The sequence below is a fragment of the Anastrepha obliqua genome, unplaced genomic scaffold, assembly GCF_027943255.1.
Source record: "Anastrepha obliqua isolate idAnaObli1 unplaced genomic scaffold, idAnaObli1_1.0 ptg000012l, whole genome shotgun sequence".
NCBI lineage: Eukaryota > Metazoa > Arthropoda > Insecta > Diptera > Tephritidae > Anastrepha > Anastrepha obliqua.
The window spans coordinates 3,524,039-3,540,481 of NW_026562179.1; positions in this window are offsets into that span (position 1 = coordinate 3,524,039).

Sequence of the window (16,443 nt, forward strand, 5' to 3'; positions counted from 1 at the left end):
AGAACGCTCTACCCGTTGCCACTGCTCCGAATTACAACCAAACTTTACCAAACCCATTTTCAATACTTACTTAACAATGTGCATAAGTTTGGTTTAGTTCGGTGCAAAGACACGGCGGGTCCACGTTTTGGCATATATTTCGACACCCTAGTCATCAATAGGTATGGAAATTACCCCGTATTAAAGCACTTATCAACAGCTTTCATTTGATATCCATATTGTACAAACACATTCTAGGGTCCACGTTTTGGTCTCTATCTCGAGACCCTAGTCACGGAGCGGATGGAAATACTCTGAACTAAAGCATTCACCAACAGCTTCCATTTGATACCCATATTGTACATACACATCCGAAGGTTACCCGGGTCCACGTTTTGACCTATATCTCGAGACCCTATCTACCAATAGGTATCCAAACTATACGGAAACCATCTTCAATACCTCCTTAACAATGTGTGTAAGTTTGGTTTAATTCGGTGCAAAGACACGGCGGGTCCACGTTTTGGCATATATTTCCAGACCCTAGTCATCAATAGATATGAAAATTACCCCGTATTAAAGCACTTATCAACAGCTTTCATTTGATACCCATATTGTACATACACAATCAAAGGTTACCCGGGTCCACGTTTTGACCTATATCTCGAGACCCCAGTCACGGAGCGGCATGAAAATACTCTGTACTAAAGCATTCACCAACAGCTTCAATTTGATATCCATATTGTACAAACACATTCTAGGGTCCACGTTTTGGTCTCTATCTCGAGACCCTAGTCACGGAGCGGCATGAAAAATACTCTGAGCTAAAGCATTCACCAACAGCTTCCATTTGGTACCCATATTATACATACACATCCGAAGGTTACCCGGGTCCACGTTTTGACCTATATCTCGAGCCCTATCCGCCAATAGGTATCCAAACTATGCGGAAATTATCTTCAATACCTTCTTAACAATGTGTGTAAGTTTGGTTTAATTCGGTGCAGACACGGCCGGTTAGCGAACACACACAAAAAGTTGACTTTATTTTATATATAAGATTTTTTTCAGTTTGTGTCCGAAAAATCCAAATATCTTACGGAACCCTATTTTTTTCCAAAATAAAATGTAATCCATGTTACTCTTGGATAATGTAGTTTTCGAATGGTGAAAGAATTTTTAAAATCGGTCCAGTAGTTTTTGAGCCTATTCGTTACAAACAAACAAACAAACAAAGTTTTCCTCTTTATAATATTAGTATAGATAAAAGTGACGAGTTAATTGTATATTATAATGGTGAACTTGGCATAGACTTGACAAACATAGACAGCTTGTTAGTGAATACTATAAAAGAGATGACCCAAGGGACATTACTCGACAAAATTTACGAACAAAGACAATTAAAAGATATTTTGTATATAATGAATCAAAGAAGGTTTGAAGACACATGCATAAGACCCGAATACAAGAGATTCGGAAGAGAAGAAAAACATAAAGGACAATTTCATAATAAAACATCGTATAATAATCAGAATAGGAACTATAATAATCAAAATAGGGATGAAAAAAATAACCGACAATTTCAAGAAAGAAATAAGTGGACTAATGATTTTTATAGGCGCGAAGAGCAAAAAGCATTTAATAATCCTTTAAATAATTCGGGAAGATACAGATTCCAAAATGATGCAAGAAATAATAACACCCCAAGACAGTTCCAACGTGTGCCACAAATGGGACACGCTAGGCCGTATTCCAACCAAGTTCGCTGGCAACCGCCTAGACAAAACCGCATGGAACCCATGGAAGTGGACAATATTGAAAGGTGTTATAACAATCCTCGAGTGGCAGGACACCCTAATCATAAGTTTGGCCAAGATCGTTTAAATTTAGGTAGGCAAAGCCCAGAAGGACCTGAAATTAATAATACCATTTTTTTACGAGGCAGCCACTGAATGCCTGCCAAAGATAACATTAAAGATCGTAAATAAAGAATACGTAGCACTAATAGATACAGGTGCCAGTTTTAGTTTAATTAATAAGGAAATAAATGATTTTGATATACATAAATTAAAATATCCCATAACATTTAGTACATTAACAAATAAAGATACAATAAATTATGAAGTACACTCAAAAAGCCCGGAGCAATTTAATTTACCTAACAATGCCAGGATTCGTTGGAAGATCACCCCATTAAAAGGGAGAACTTATGATTTCATTATAGGTATCGATATATTAAACTTTTTAAATGCCCAAATAAATATAGAAAAAGGACAAATAACACTAAATGGAAAAATATCTTATTTTATTAATAACCCATATAAATTTAATCAAATTTACATGCTTGAAACCAGTGATCCTAAAATCGAAAGGCTTCAATTAAATCATTTAAATAATGAAGAACGTAGTGAAATTATAAAATTACTAAACCGATATAACAAATTATTGTTTAGAGAAGGCGATTTATTAACTAATACAACAGAAATTCAGCATGAGATAAAAACCATTACGCAACAGCAAATCTATTCAAAGCTATATAGATACCCACCTCAACATGAAGCAGAAGTAAGGAAACAGATCAGAGAAATGGAGGAACAAGGTATAATTAGAAAAAGCCATTCAAGATATGCAAGCCCACTTATAGTCGTACCCAAAAAAACGGATAATTCAGGCGAAAAAAAATATAGAATAGTTGTCGACTATAGAAAACTTAATGAAATAACCTTAGACGACAAATATCCTTTACCCAATATAGACTCAATTCTAGACAAATTAGGTAGAGCGCAATATTTTACGACATTAGACTTATTGAAAGGCTATAATCAGATTTTAGTAAAGGAGGAAGACAGAGAAAAAAACTGCCTTCGTAACTCCTCATGGTCTATATGAATTTATGAGAATGCCATTTGGTCTTAAAAATGCGCCAGCCACATTCCAACGGATGATGAATGAAATCTTGAGAGACCATATTAACAAAACCTGTGTAGTATACTTAGATGATATACCAATCTTTAGTACTTCTTTAACTGAGCATATTAAAGCAATAAGAGACATTTTCAAAATTCTCGAAAGTAAAAATTTGAAGATACAAGTTGACAAATGCAATTTTCTTAAAAAAGAAACAGAATTTTTAGGGCACATTTTAACAAAGGATGGCATGAAACCAAACCCAAATAAAATTGGAATTATCCAAAATTTAGAATTACCCAAAACCGAAAAACAGATAAAAAGTTTTTTGGGAATAACAGGTTATTATCGCAAATTCATAAAAGATTATGCGAAAGTAGCCCAACCGATAAAAGAATACCTAAAGAAAGGCGCAAAAATTAATGTAGAAGACCCAACATACATTGAAGCTTTCGAAAAGTTAAAAACATTAATAAGTATACATCCTATTTTACGTTATCCCGATTTCAATAAACAATTCATATTGACAACGGATGCATCTAACTATGCGATTGGTGCAGTACTATCGCAAGAAGGTCACCCAGTGTGCTACGCGTCAAGAACATTAAATAAACATGAGAAAAACTATTCTGCAACGGATAAAGAATTCCTAGCAATAATGTGGAGTGTAAATTATTTTAGGCCTTACATATATGGTAAAAAATTTAAAATCCTTACTGATCACCAGCCAATTAAATATCTCCATTCCAAATACAAAGGAAAAGACATGTCACCCAGGCACCAGCGATGGCTATTAAAATTTGGTGAATACCAATTTGAGATAGAATACCTAAAAGGAAAAGAAAATAAAGTGGCAGATTTTTTAAGTAGATTAGACAATAGTGAGGACACTATTTCTGAAAAAGCGGGGAGTGAAAATACCATGGTAGAAAATACCAATATTTTAAATTTTTTTTCAGTTAACAATATAGAAGATGATGTTACAATGGCAACAGTACATTCAGCCGAGGAAGAATTGGGTGATCATTTTTTTATAAAAGAAGAAATTGTGAATAAGTACAAAACCCAAATAATATTAACACATAATAAAACGGAAGAATTTAAGGAAATACATGGGAAAAGAATTATTTTTATTGCAGAAAGTGACTTTAACCTAATGGGCGACATTTTTAGAAGATACATTTCAAAAGGGAAAATAGGGATATTTTCGGAACTATCCGAACACAACTATAATATATGTAGTACAAGAGAAGCTTATAGATATGTATTCAAACGATAGCCAGATTAATTTTACTAAGTGCACCATGAGAGCACAGGACATTGAAACTGAAGCGGAAGCAGTAAAACAAATATCACTGTATCATGTAAGAGAGAGTATGCACTCTGGCATACAAGAAACTTATAATAAAATCAAAAATATAATATATTTTCCAAAACTCATGGAACTCATCCAAGTGGTAATTAATCAATGTGACATTTGCCAACAAGTAAAGTATGAACGACATCCGATTAAAAATAAATTTCATTACACAGAAACTCCTTCAGATAAAAACCAAATCATACATATAGATACATACATACGTAATCAAAGGATCTACCTGTTTGACGACTATAGATAAATTTTCAAAATTTGGCGCAGCGTATCCATTGAATGACAGAAATCATATGAGTATAATAGAAAAACTAGAAGAACATATCACTAAAATAGGAAAACCAGATGAAATAATAGCAGACAATGAATTTAAGACAATAAGGATAAGGGAATTTCTAACAGAACAAGGAATCGAGTTACATTTATTTAAGCCCAACAGCCATACAGGAAATGCCGATATAGAAAGATTTCATAATACGATGGCAGAAAAGTTTAGGATTTTGTACCAAACTAATAAAAATTTACCTATCCAACAATTAATTCAACGAACAATCAGAAATTATAACGAAAGGTATCATTCAAGTATTAAATGTGCACCAAAAGACGTTCAGGAAGGACGTTTAGATCTAGGAAAAATTAAACAAAACTTAGAAGAACGCAAAAGAAAGAAAATTGATAAACTTAATTTAAAAAGAGAGGACTATAAAGAAAAAAGACGTGAGGGATTCATAAAGAACTACAAAGCGGTTAGGCACAAAGAACAATCTAAATATAAAAAAGGACTGTTAAAAAATATTCATCCATGCAACATTAAAAGACAATATAAATTTACAGATAATGACCATACTGATACTAATAATGACCTCGACACCGATAATTAAAGGAGAACTGACCACAATTGAGTTAAAAGACCAAACAGGATTCACGGACATTCAGTTAGGACTTCAGGAAATAGTTAAGGATACAGATATAGTACTCCATATAATTGACGTTAAACAAATAGAAGATATTATTAATGAAATGACAGAAAATATTATACAAATAAAGACAATTAACAAAAATGTATTACAAACAGAATTATTAGAAGCGAGAAATAAATTAATGACATTAATACCAATAGAAAAAAGACATAAGAGAGGACTTGTAAACGCAATAGGTACTGTAGCAAAATGGACATTTGGCACAATGGACGAGGTATTTTTGATTTAGAAAACGTGTGCCAAATTTGAAAAGAATCGGTTGAATAGTTCGGAGTTGTGATTGGCACCGACTTTTAAGAAGTCGTTTCGGGAAAAACGCGTTTGAAAAAATGACTCTGAAAAACTATCGATGCTCCGCATTCGAGGTAGAGTGCCTGCAAAGGCTATTACTTTGAGAGTTCTGCTCCGATCCACTTAAAATTTTGACACAACATTCTTGAAATGATTTACTATAAGATGAGTGAAGAAAAAAAATTTCGATTTTGTGACCCTAATCCACAACGTGATTATCTTTTTTTCAATTTTTTATTATGCATAGCATATAATTTTAATGCTAATATTAATAAGGTTATTACCGTGATTATAATTAAACAAATTTCGATTAAATTTAAGCCAGTATTAACGACTACTTCGTTTACTACATTGGCATTGGGTTTATCAACTTTCGATAAAGTTTTTCCCATTACTGAAAAATTAGCTATTGGGGAACTTATACCGTAAATCAAATAATTTATAATGTAAGGATATATAATTTATAAATTTTGTTTTTACATTGAATTTATTTATTTTCTTTTTTTTTTTTTTTTTTTTTTTTTTTTTAACGACAATGTGTGTATAAACATTTTGAAAAATTTTGTTTTTACATTGGATTTATATTTATATATTTTTTGTTTTTTCTGCGAGCGGTTAACGCTTGTCAGCCTATACTGTCTGCGTGAAGCACGCACAGTTTTTTTTTTGTTTTTCTGCGAGCGGTTAACGCTTGTCAGCCTATACTGTCTGCGTGAAGCATGCACAGTTTTTTAATTTGTATGTATTCATTTAATCTGCTTACGCTGTTGCAGCAGGAATTCCAATTTTGAGATGCGTTCCCAAATGGAGCAAGCCTTGTTCCAAGGTGGTGGTGGCTGTGTGTTGACTTCTCGTAACAGATATCCAATCTCTCGTTTAATACGCTGTGTGACTATTTCGGCTGGTTTCTTTATTAAATTATTTCTTCTCCTATACTCCTCAATGGAGATAGCTTTCGGCCCTTCTGTGGTCATCTATCTTCTGGTCTATTGGCCAGACCAGGAACTTCTACGCAACTGGCAGATCTTATCGGCTGATCAATACCAGGACTTTGGAATTAGTATTGCGCTTTCCGCCACTTGTGCAAAAAAATCTTAGCACCAAGCAGGACTGTGGAATTAGCATTGCGCTTTCCGCCACTTGTGCAAAAAAGTCTTAGCACCTCCTGGCAGGATCGCAATGTAATGAAATAATTTATAAAATAATTTTTGTTTCATTTATTTTATTATTACTTCAAGCTGGGCATCCAGCTTGTAAAGCAATTGTTTTATTTCTGCTTTTTTACATACTACGTACAAGCGTTTTTATAGGAATTTGAGTCAATGCAAACCAATAATAATTTTTCGGTGTTTACTTATGTAATATGATTCTAGCATTCACGCGCCGCACATAAAAGAATTACGTTAGCTATGTTTGCATTTAGTTTCAAGTGTAATGAACCTTTTAAGAAATATGATACTATTTAAACGGCACAGCAAAGTGAATGCATAAGTGGACAATAAATTATTTTAAAACCAAAACAAAACAATAAATGTTTATGAATATTAATGTTAAGGCATATCCGACTTATAATCATACTACAAATTGAAAAAAATTTGGTTTGCCAAAGGAACAAATAAATGCATATTCAAATGTAAATACATACTTATGTATGTCGATATACCAAAACACTTGTATGCTATGAATTAATTTCGACTCAAAATATTAGTAAGTAACTTTAATATTTTGATTTAATTTAAAAAAATACATTATAAAACGACCTTGGCATGTGCGTTTTAGTAAATTTAAAACTAAACAAATTTGATGAAAATTTTTACTAATTTTTTGAGTCGAAATTAATTCATAGCATACAAGTGTTTTGGTATATCGACATACATATGTATGTATTTACATTTGAATATGCATTTATTTGTTCCTTTGGCAAACCAAATCTTTTTCAATTTACATTTTATTACAGGGAATAATAATATACGAGTACATACATTTGTATGTATGCATTTTCTAGATAGTATAAAACTTTAAAATAAATAAAGGAAAACTTCAAAGAAACGTATTTGCATATACGGGACAACTAAGTTCAATTGCATCTTTATTAAATATAGTGTTGCACGCATATGTGTGCACTGAAGCAACATGACCTACCTCACGAGCATCGCCTTATATTTCATGTAAATAACCTAATGATCAAATTCCTGCCTCACATATGCTAAAACAAATTTCTTTTGAATGTTCATGTACATACATATTTGTATGTGCGTATGTATGTACACTTGGTGCCCATATCCCTTCAAACATATCAAAAAATTCTGTATGCAAAATGCTTCATTACCAGGTACACAGGTCGCTACGCCTGCGTCTATGACTGCATTTTGTTCTTGTAGTCGCTAATCATAGAATTTTAGCTTTGAGCGACATACGCATTTTGAGGAATAAAGTGAGTGCCCTGTGTGTGCGGTTGAATGCATATGCATATGTGTATATTAATAAGCATTGTTTTGCTTGAATTCAATTCACATATTTATATTTGCATATGCCATCTTCCTATGTGCCTGGTAATGAAGCGTTTTGCATACAGAATTTTTTGATATGTTTGAATGGATATGGGCACCAAGTATACATACATACGCACATACAAATATGTACATGAATATTCAAAAGAAATTTGTTTTAGCATTTGTGAGGCAGGAATTTGATCATTAGGTTATTTACATGAAATATAAGGCGATGCTCGTGAGGTAGGTCATGTTGCTTCAGTGCACACATATGCGTGCAATACTATATTTAATAAAGATGCAATTGAACTTAGTTGTCCCGTATATGCAAATACGTTTCTTTGTAGTTTTCCTTATTTATTTTAAAGTTTTATACTACCTAGAAAATGCATACATACAAATGTATGTATGTATATTATTATTCCCTGTTATAAAATGTAAATTGAAAAAAATTTGGTTTGCCAAAGGAACAAATAAATGCATATTCAAATGTAAATACATATGTCGATATACCAAAACACTTGTATGCTATGAATTAATTTCGACTCAAAAAATTAGTAAAAATTTTCATCAAATTTGTTTAGTTTTAAATTTACTAAAACGCACATGCCAAGGTCGTTTTATAATGTATTTTTTTTTAAATTAAATCAAAATATTAACGTTACTTTGGTTTGAAATGTTGGCGCATATAATAAATTCAATCATTTTTTCTTCATCACCTTTGTTTGAAAATACAAATTGAATAAATTTTCGTTTACCAAGGGAACATAAAAATGCACAAGCAAATGCCTTGCAAAATGCCGTCGGCATTCGTCAATTTGATTTCATACAGAAACCAAAAACTGAGCAGAGCCAATGTACTTGTACATAATTCACTGTAATCAGCTCTGTTAAAAACTTCCCCGCTGTCGAGTTGAGCGAGGTGAAATAGTATTCGCGGTTTTACTTCATTTTTGACAATTCACACTATTCGTAGCTCGTGAGAACAGAGAACGTTAAATATAGAGAACATACAAGAATGACAGAAAGAAGATTGCGCCCATCAGAGCGTACGTGACGTCACGTTTGCTGAGTTGTGCAGTATTGCCAACCATTTGCTCTTCGCAATAAATTTAGTGATTTTTTATACCGAAAATGCGAAAATTTTGAAGTTTCGTGTTTGTTTTTTTTTTTAATTTAAAGCTACCGAAACTTTGGGTTAAAAAACAAACTATATTATTAAACAAAAAAAGGTTAAAAAAGGTCACTCTGAGAAGATTTTAGTGCTAATGAAAATTAGTTGGTTTTTATAAAATTTGATATTTTGAAAGTGTGAATTTAATTTTTGGCTCCATTTAAGGTTACGCAAAAATATTAAATGCCCCTTTCTCAACTCTTCTTAAGATTGAAAACCTTTTTACACATTTTAAAAAGCCTTTGAATTTATTGAATGCGAATTAAAACCATAGAGGTGTAATCGTTTCTTCCGGTCATCAATCCTTAGTCAGACATAGGGCATTAAGAGTTATATTCATTGTAAAAATAAACAACAAAATACCAGAAAATACTAAAGAAACCATACTGACATTTTTACAAAAAGAGTACCTTATCTAGTTACATAACTTGAAATATAGCAAAAAGTCGTTCCCTTAACAAAAGAGTCTCGCTTAAAAAAACCTCATAAATTAAATTGTACATAAGCATGACACATTTATTTAAAGAAACGCACATTTTAAAGAAAATTTGTCACGCATACAAAGTTCTTTAAGTGATTCAATAAAAATTTGTTGGGTTATTTTCTTTGAATGGGCATTTTAATGCGTTTTTATATCCAAAACTAGGCAACACTGCAGTAGCGAGAGAGAGATTTGACTGCCGAAAGCAGAAGAACACCAACAACACCTGCAATCGCGGGCAATGCCACCAAATGTTAAAGAAAAGTAAAGCTTAATAAAACTGAGTGAATTATTTAAATAATTATTAAAAAATGTATATTTTACAAAATTATAAACATGACATTTTAATTAGAACAGCTAGAAAAATGTCATGAAGAAAGAACTAAAACTCCGAGACAAAAAATAATAAAAATAACAAAAAAAATGATAAATCAAGTTACGAAAATGGTAATCTGGCCATACTGGAGCTAAAATCACGTAACTAGTTGTCAAATTCGCTGAACGCAAAGTAACGGGACCACGTTAGGCGCCACCTCATTATTCTTTCCATCATGGAGAATATATACATTAACGTTCTCTGGTGAGAATTCTCTATATTTAACGTTCTCTGAGAAGTCTCAATGACAGGAACGTATGGAATTTCGAGGGGTACTCGTCTCGCGAAGGCAATTTCACCACAGATACATTTTTCAACAAAAATTAACAGTAAGAGTCTGAATTATGTAAATTTAGCAGCAGTCGATAAGAATTTGTTGGTGATTAGAAGCAAAGAATGTTAGGTAGCTTTTTAATATGACCTATATATTTGAATTTTTCCAAATCATCCAAAATTATATACATATGTTATGTCTGTCTGTCTGGTGTCTGTAAAACTTTGTTGACCCCTTCAACTGAATCAAAATCCTCTATAGAAAACGCTTCATTACCAGGCGCACAGGAAGATGGCATATGCAAATGTAAATTTGTGAATTTATATGGCGCATATGTATATGATGAGTGTATGTATGCTCACTAGCCACAGCTCAAAATAAAACGGTAAAACTTCTCAAGAAACCCAGCGCGCATTCATAGGCGCAGCACACATTCATAGGCATAGCATTGTACATATACACATATTTATATACATATGTTGATGCATACATATGTACGAAGCCGCGGGCACTCGACTTGACAAAAATTCAAGATTTATATTACCAAATATTGGCAAATAATTCTACGCGAAATATTCCAATATTGACTATTTTCGAATTGTCGAGAAAATTGGCATATGGCGGCTCGTTTTATGAATGAAAGTACTTTGCTTATAGAAATATGAGCTCGAATTTATCAATGAATTTTTTTATGATGAGTTTTTTTTGAAACTGCTCAGCACCGTCGCGACTATTTTGAGCTGTTCAGCACCATGGCAACTAGAATGATGGCCGCTACGCCTGCGCCTATGACTGCATTTTGTTCTTGTAGTCGCTAGGCATAGAATTTTAGCTTTGAACGACATACGCATTTTGAGGAATAAAGTGAGTGCCCTGTGTGTGCGGTTGTATGTACATGTATATGTGTATATTAATAAGCATTGTCCCTACAAGACAGCTGACTATCATATTAGCACTCATATTATCATCATCACTATCATCATCCAACTACACATTTTTGTTAGCCGTGGGAAAGTTCTGATAGTTTCTCCTTGTCGGTGTGATATTCTATCTCTCTTTTACTAATAGCAGTTTCTTATAACTGAAAAATATATCTGCCCTGCTCTAAAGGCATACTAAACTCCTCATTGTTGTCATCACAAACTCATCAGCACAAATGGCCTAAACTCCGCATTGTTGTTATCATAAACTCATCAGCACAAATGGCCTAAACTCCTCATTGTTGTCATCAGAAACTCATCAGCACAAATGGCCTAAACTCCTCATTGTTTTCATCAGAAACTCATCAGCACAAATGGCCTAAACTCCTCATTGTTGTCATCACAAACTTATCAGCACAAATGGCCTAAACTCCTCATTCGAAATTACACGACGAAAACGAAATTACATTTATATTATTATATTCATTTATTGTTTACAAACTAATTATTATAAAAGTTTATATTATATATTTACATATTTAAATTTATTCTAATAATATATATTTCATTTCTTGTTTACAAACTAAGAATTTTCATTTACATATTTACAGATTTAAAGATTTTACATATTTACAGATTTAAAGACTTTACATATTTACAGATTTAAAGATTTTACATTTTTACAGATTTAAAGATTTTACATATTTACAGATTTCAAGATTTTACAAATTTACAGATTTTACATATTTACACATTTCAAGATTTTACAAATTTACAGATTTAAAGATTTTACATATTTACACATTTCAAGATTTTACAAATTTGCAGATTTAAAGATTTTACATATTTACACATTTAAAGTTTTTCTATTAATATATATTTTTTTTGGTTACATCTATTGTGGCTTAAACGAACATACTTCCTAATAGCGCCTTGTACATCTTCTTTTATTTTTTCTGAAAAGAGGTCTAATAAATGAAATAATTGTTAGCAACTCGTAGGTCGGAAGCTATCACCGTCCCAACACGCATACAGCAAAGGCAAATCAGTGGAAACAGCGCTCCACGCGCTAGTTGACACGATTGAGAAATCACTTCACTATAAGGAATACACCCTCGCTGCCTTTCTGGACATCGAGGGTGCCTTCAATAATATTTATCCGGAGGCTATTACAACTTCGCTAACGGAAATGGGTGTAAACAGGGCACTAGTCTCGTTTATAGAACGAATGCTAACTGGGCGAACAATAATCGCAAAGTTGGGTGACACATCCGCCAAGAAATTCCCGATCAGGGGTACACCCCAAGGTGGGGTAATATCTCCACTCCTGTGGAACTTAACTGTCAATAATCTTCTTCAAGAACTTGAAAAAATTGATATTGTTATAACAATCTCGGGGAAACACCTTCCAACTTTATGCGATCTTCCACAAAGATCCCTCAATAGACTATCACTCTGGTGTAAATGTCGAGGACTTGAAGTAAATCCGGAGAAAACGGATCTGATACTATTTAGCAGAAAACATAAAACACCTGCTCTAAAACACATACTCCTAGGAGGGAAACCACTTAGAGTAACAGAAAAGGCGAAATATCTAGGACTTATACTGGATAGAAAGCTAAATTGGGGGCTCACAGTCGCAGATAGAGTACGCAAATCCATGATGGCGTTGTACTCCTGCGGAAGGCTAATTGGAAAGAGATGGGGATTGGAACCCAGAATGGTACACTGGCTGTACACAGCAGTGGTTAGGTCTATTCTCTACTATGGCATTGTAATATGGTGGAATGCCCTTGAGAAGGGGGTGAACATCAAAAAACTTGACAACGTTCAAAGACTAGCATCTGTTCTCATAACTGGCGCGATGTCAACCACACCATCGAAAGCATTATATGCGACATTAAACTTCCTGCCAGTAGATTTGCAGGCAAAATATATCGCGCGCAGCACGGCAATAAGGCTGAACACTCTAAGCAAGTGGTCAAATAAGAGCTACGGTCACGGCAAAATCCTGGCTGGCACTTCGGAGATTCCCGGATTGGTGGACTATGCACTCCCGCCCACACTTGCCATTACATCGTTCACGACCCTCCTACCCTCAAGGGAAGAGTGGGAACGGGACGATGTAAGACAGGGCGAGTCTATCCATGTATACACAGATGGCTCAAAGCTCGAGGGAAGGGTGGACGGAGGTGTATACTCCGAGCATCTGGGGATCTCCTTCAGTTTTCGGCTCCCCCGGCTCCTTTCAGGCCGAACTGATGGCAATAACGAAAGCCGCGACACTGGTACAGTGTGATGCAATATCTGGAAAGGACATCTACATTTTCACTGACAGCCAGGCGGCGATAAAATCCCTCACTAAACAGTCGACAACCTCCAAGGTAGCCACGAAATGCCGCACATCTCTTAACGAGATGGTTGAGTCATTTCGCCTAAGGATAATATGGGTTCCTGGCCATCGGGACATTGAGGGTAACTGTAGAGCCGATGAACTAGCGAGACTCGGCACCAAGCTGACCGATGAGTGCATAGACAACGACATAGGCATTCCCTTCCAAACATGTAAGCTACTTATCCTTGAAGAAATCGTAAGGAAAGCAAATGCAAGATGGCGCAATGAAGCCACCTGCAAAATGGCCCATCAACTGTGGCCGACTCTTAGTGCTAAACGCACAGAATCTTTGCTAAGCCAAAACAAACATAATCTTAGCACACTGATTTCAGTCATAACGGGACATTGCCTAATAGGTAGGCACGCCCAAAGGATGGGTGTGCAAACACACGACTTCTGTAGAAGTTGTCTCGATGAGGAAGAGGAGGAGACAATCTTGCACCTTCTGTGCCATTGTCCTGCTCTATCCAGACGGAGATTTGCTATTCTAGGCAAACAATTTTTTAACGAATTGGAAGATCTCAGTTCCACAGAAATAGGAGATCTTCTAAAATTTTTGAAAAGCGCACAATGGTTTTAGGAGAAATAAGGGAAAGCTCCCCCAAGCGGCATCACAATGGGCTATGAGCCTGAGTGTGTCCTATAAGACAACCGCTTCAACCTAACCTAACCTAACTCGTAGGTATTCTTCTTTTTGCTATGTACATACGAAATATAAGTTCAACCGCCTTAAGTCTAAGAAGTGGAATCTTTCCTGCTCTTCCTTCTAAGTTGAAGCTGTACATGGCGTCATCTGTGAATAGATAACGCATAACCCCGTCAACCGTCCCTTTCGTGCCTTTTGATCTTGCCAGACATATGGAAGAAAAAGTGTTATTTTCAAATTATACTAGCATTCATTTTATTATGTTACCATTGCGTCGGCGTAAGCTTTATTTATCAGCTTGACTTCAACAACCTGCACTTGCTCCACCGATAATACGGGAAACATAGCAGCAAGTTCCATAGACTCCTCGCTTTCCGCGTCCCCGGTGATGCGACTGACAGACTGTTGAACCCTAGCTGTCCACGTTCCGGCATCTGAAAAGGAAAATTTCGATGTTACATACGAAATATATAGTACATATGGTGGTTATTTATGCTCATAATTTTAACTAAAATATTGTATGTTAAATTTGAGTTAGTATTTAACTACTTAAAATAAAGTTATTAATTTACAATGCTTATTTATAACTTGCAACTTAAATTCTGATTGTAGACAAATTTATTTCGTGTATGATCTGAAAAAAAGAAAATTTTTGTTAGTTAGTTTTTAACTACTTAAGTTTATGTTAGTAATTTACAATACCTTATTTAAAGTTCACGTTATATTTTCCTTGATGACAAATTGCCGGTTTTTTTTCATGTAAAATCTTCTGAAAAAAAGAAAATTTTTATTATTTCTATATTATTATTTCATTATTATTATTATTTTTCTAATATATTATTATAATAATAGGACTATGAATAAGTTCGTGCGGTTTTACAACAGATGGCGTAACTTGATTATTATTCCATCGATCCACATTTCCAAACATTCATTGGAGAGCTACTGTCGTAAGGCACAAACGTCAGTATAAGTTTTTTATTTGAAGCGTAAACAACAATATTTTTACCACACTTGAAAATGTCGAATTTTTTTGCCAAATAATGTGTTTTTGCGGGGAATTCTTCTTCATTATTTTAATATGAAGAAAAAAGCAGCCGAAAGTCATCGTATCTTGGTGGAAGTTTATGGTGAGCATGCTCTAGCTGAGCGAACGTGCCAGAAGTGGTTTGCACGCTTTAAAAGTGGTGATTTTGGCTTGGAAGACGAAGAACGCGAGGGTGCGCCGCCAAAGTTCATGGATACCGAATTGGAGGAATTGCTCGATCAAGATCCGGCTCAAACGCAAGAAGAGGTTGCAAAAACTTTGGGAGTTGATCAATCAACCATTTCCAAACGTTTAAAAGCCATGGGAATGATCCGAAAGGTAGGCCATTGGGTGCCGTATGAATTGAAGCCAAGAGACGTTGAACGCCGTTTTATGGCATGCGAACAACTGCTTCAACGGCACAAAAGAAAGGGTTTTTTGCATCGAATTGTGACTGGCGATGAAAAGTGGGTCCATTACGACAATCCAAAACGTCGGGCAACGTATGGATACCCTGGCCATGCTTCAACATCGACGTCGGCGCAGAATATTCATGGCCTGAAGGTTATGCTGTGTATCTGGTGGGACCAGCTGGGTGTTGTGTATTATGAGCTACTGAAACCGAATGAAACGATTACGGGGGATGTCTACCGACGACAATTGATGCGTTTGAGCCGAGCACTGCGAGAAAAACGGCCGCAATACGCCGATAGACACGACAAAGTTATTTTGCAACATGACAATGCTCGGCCACATGTTGCACAAGTGGTCAAAACATACTTAGAAACGCTCAAATGGGATGTCCTACCCCACCCGCCGTATAGTCCAGACCTTGCGCCATCCGATTACTATCTCTTCCGATCGATGCAACATGGCCTGGCTGACCAGCACTTCCGTAATTACGATGAAGTCAAAAAATGGATCGATTCGTGGATTGCGGCAAAACCGACCGAATTTTTCACAAAGGGAATCCGTGAATTGCCAGAAAGATGGGAAAAAGTAGTAGTAAGCGATGGACAATACTTTGAATATTAACACGAACTTATTCATAGTCCTATTATATTTATTATTTTTACTTTTTATGAAAATATTATTTTATCGCACTTTTCACTATTTTGAACGAAATATC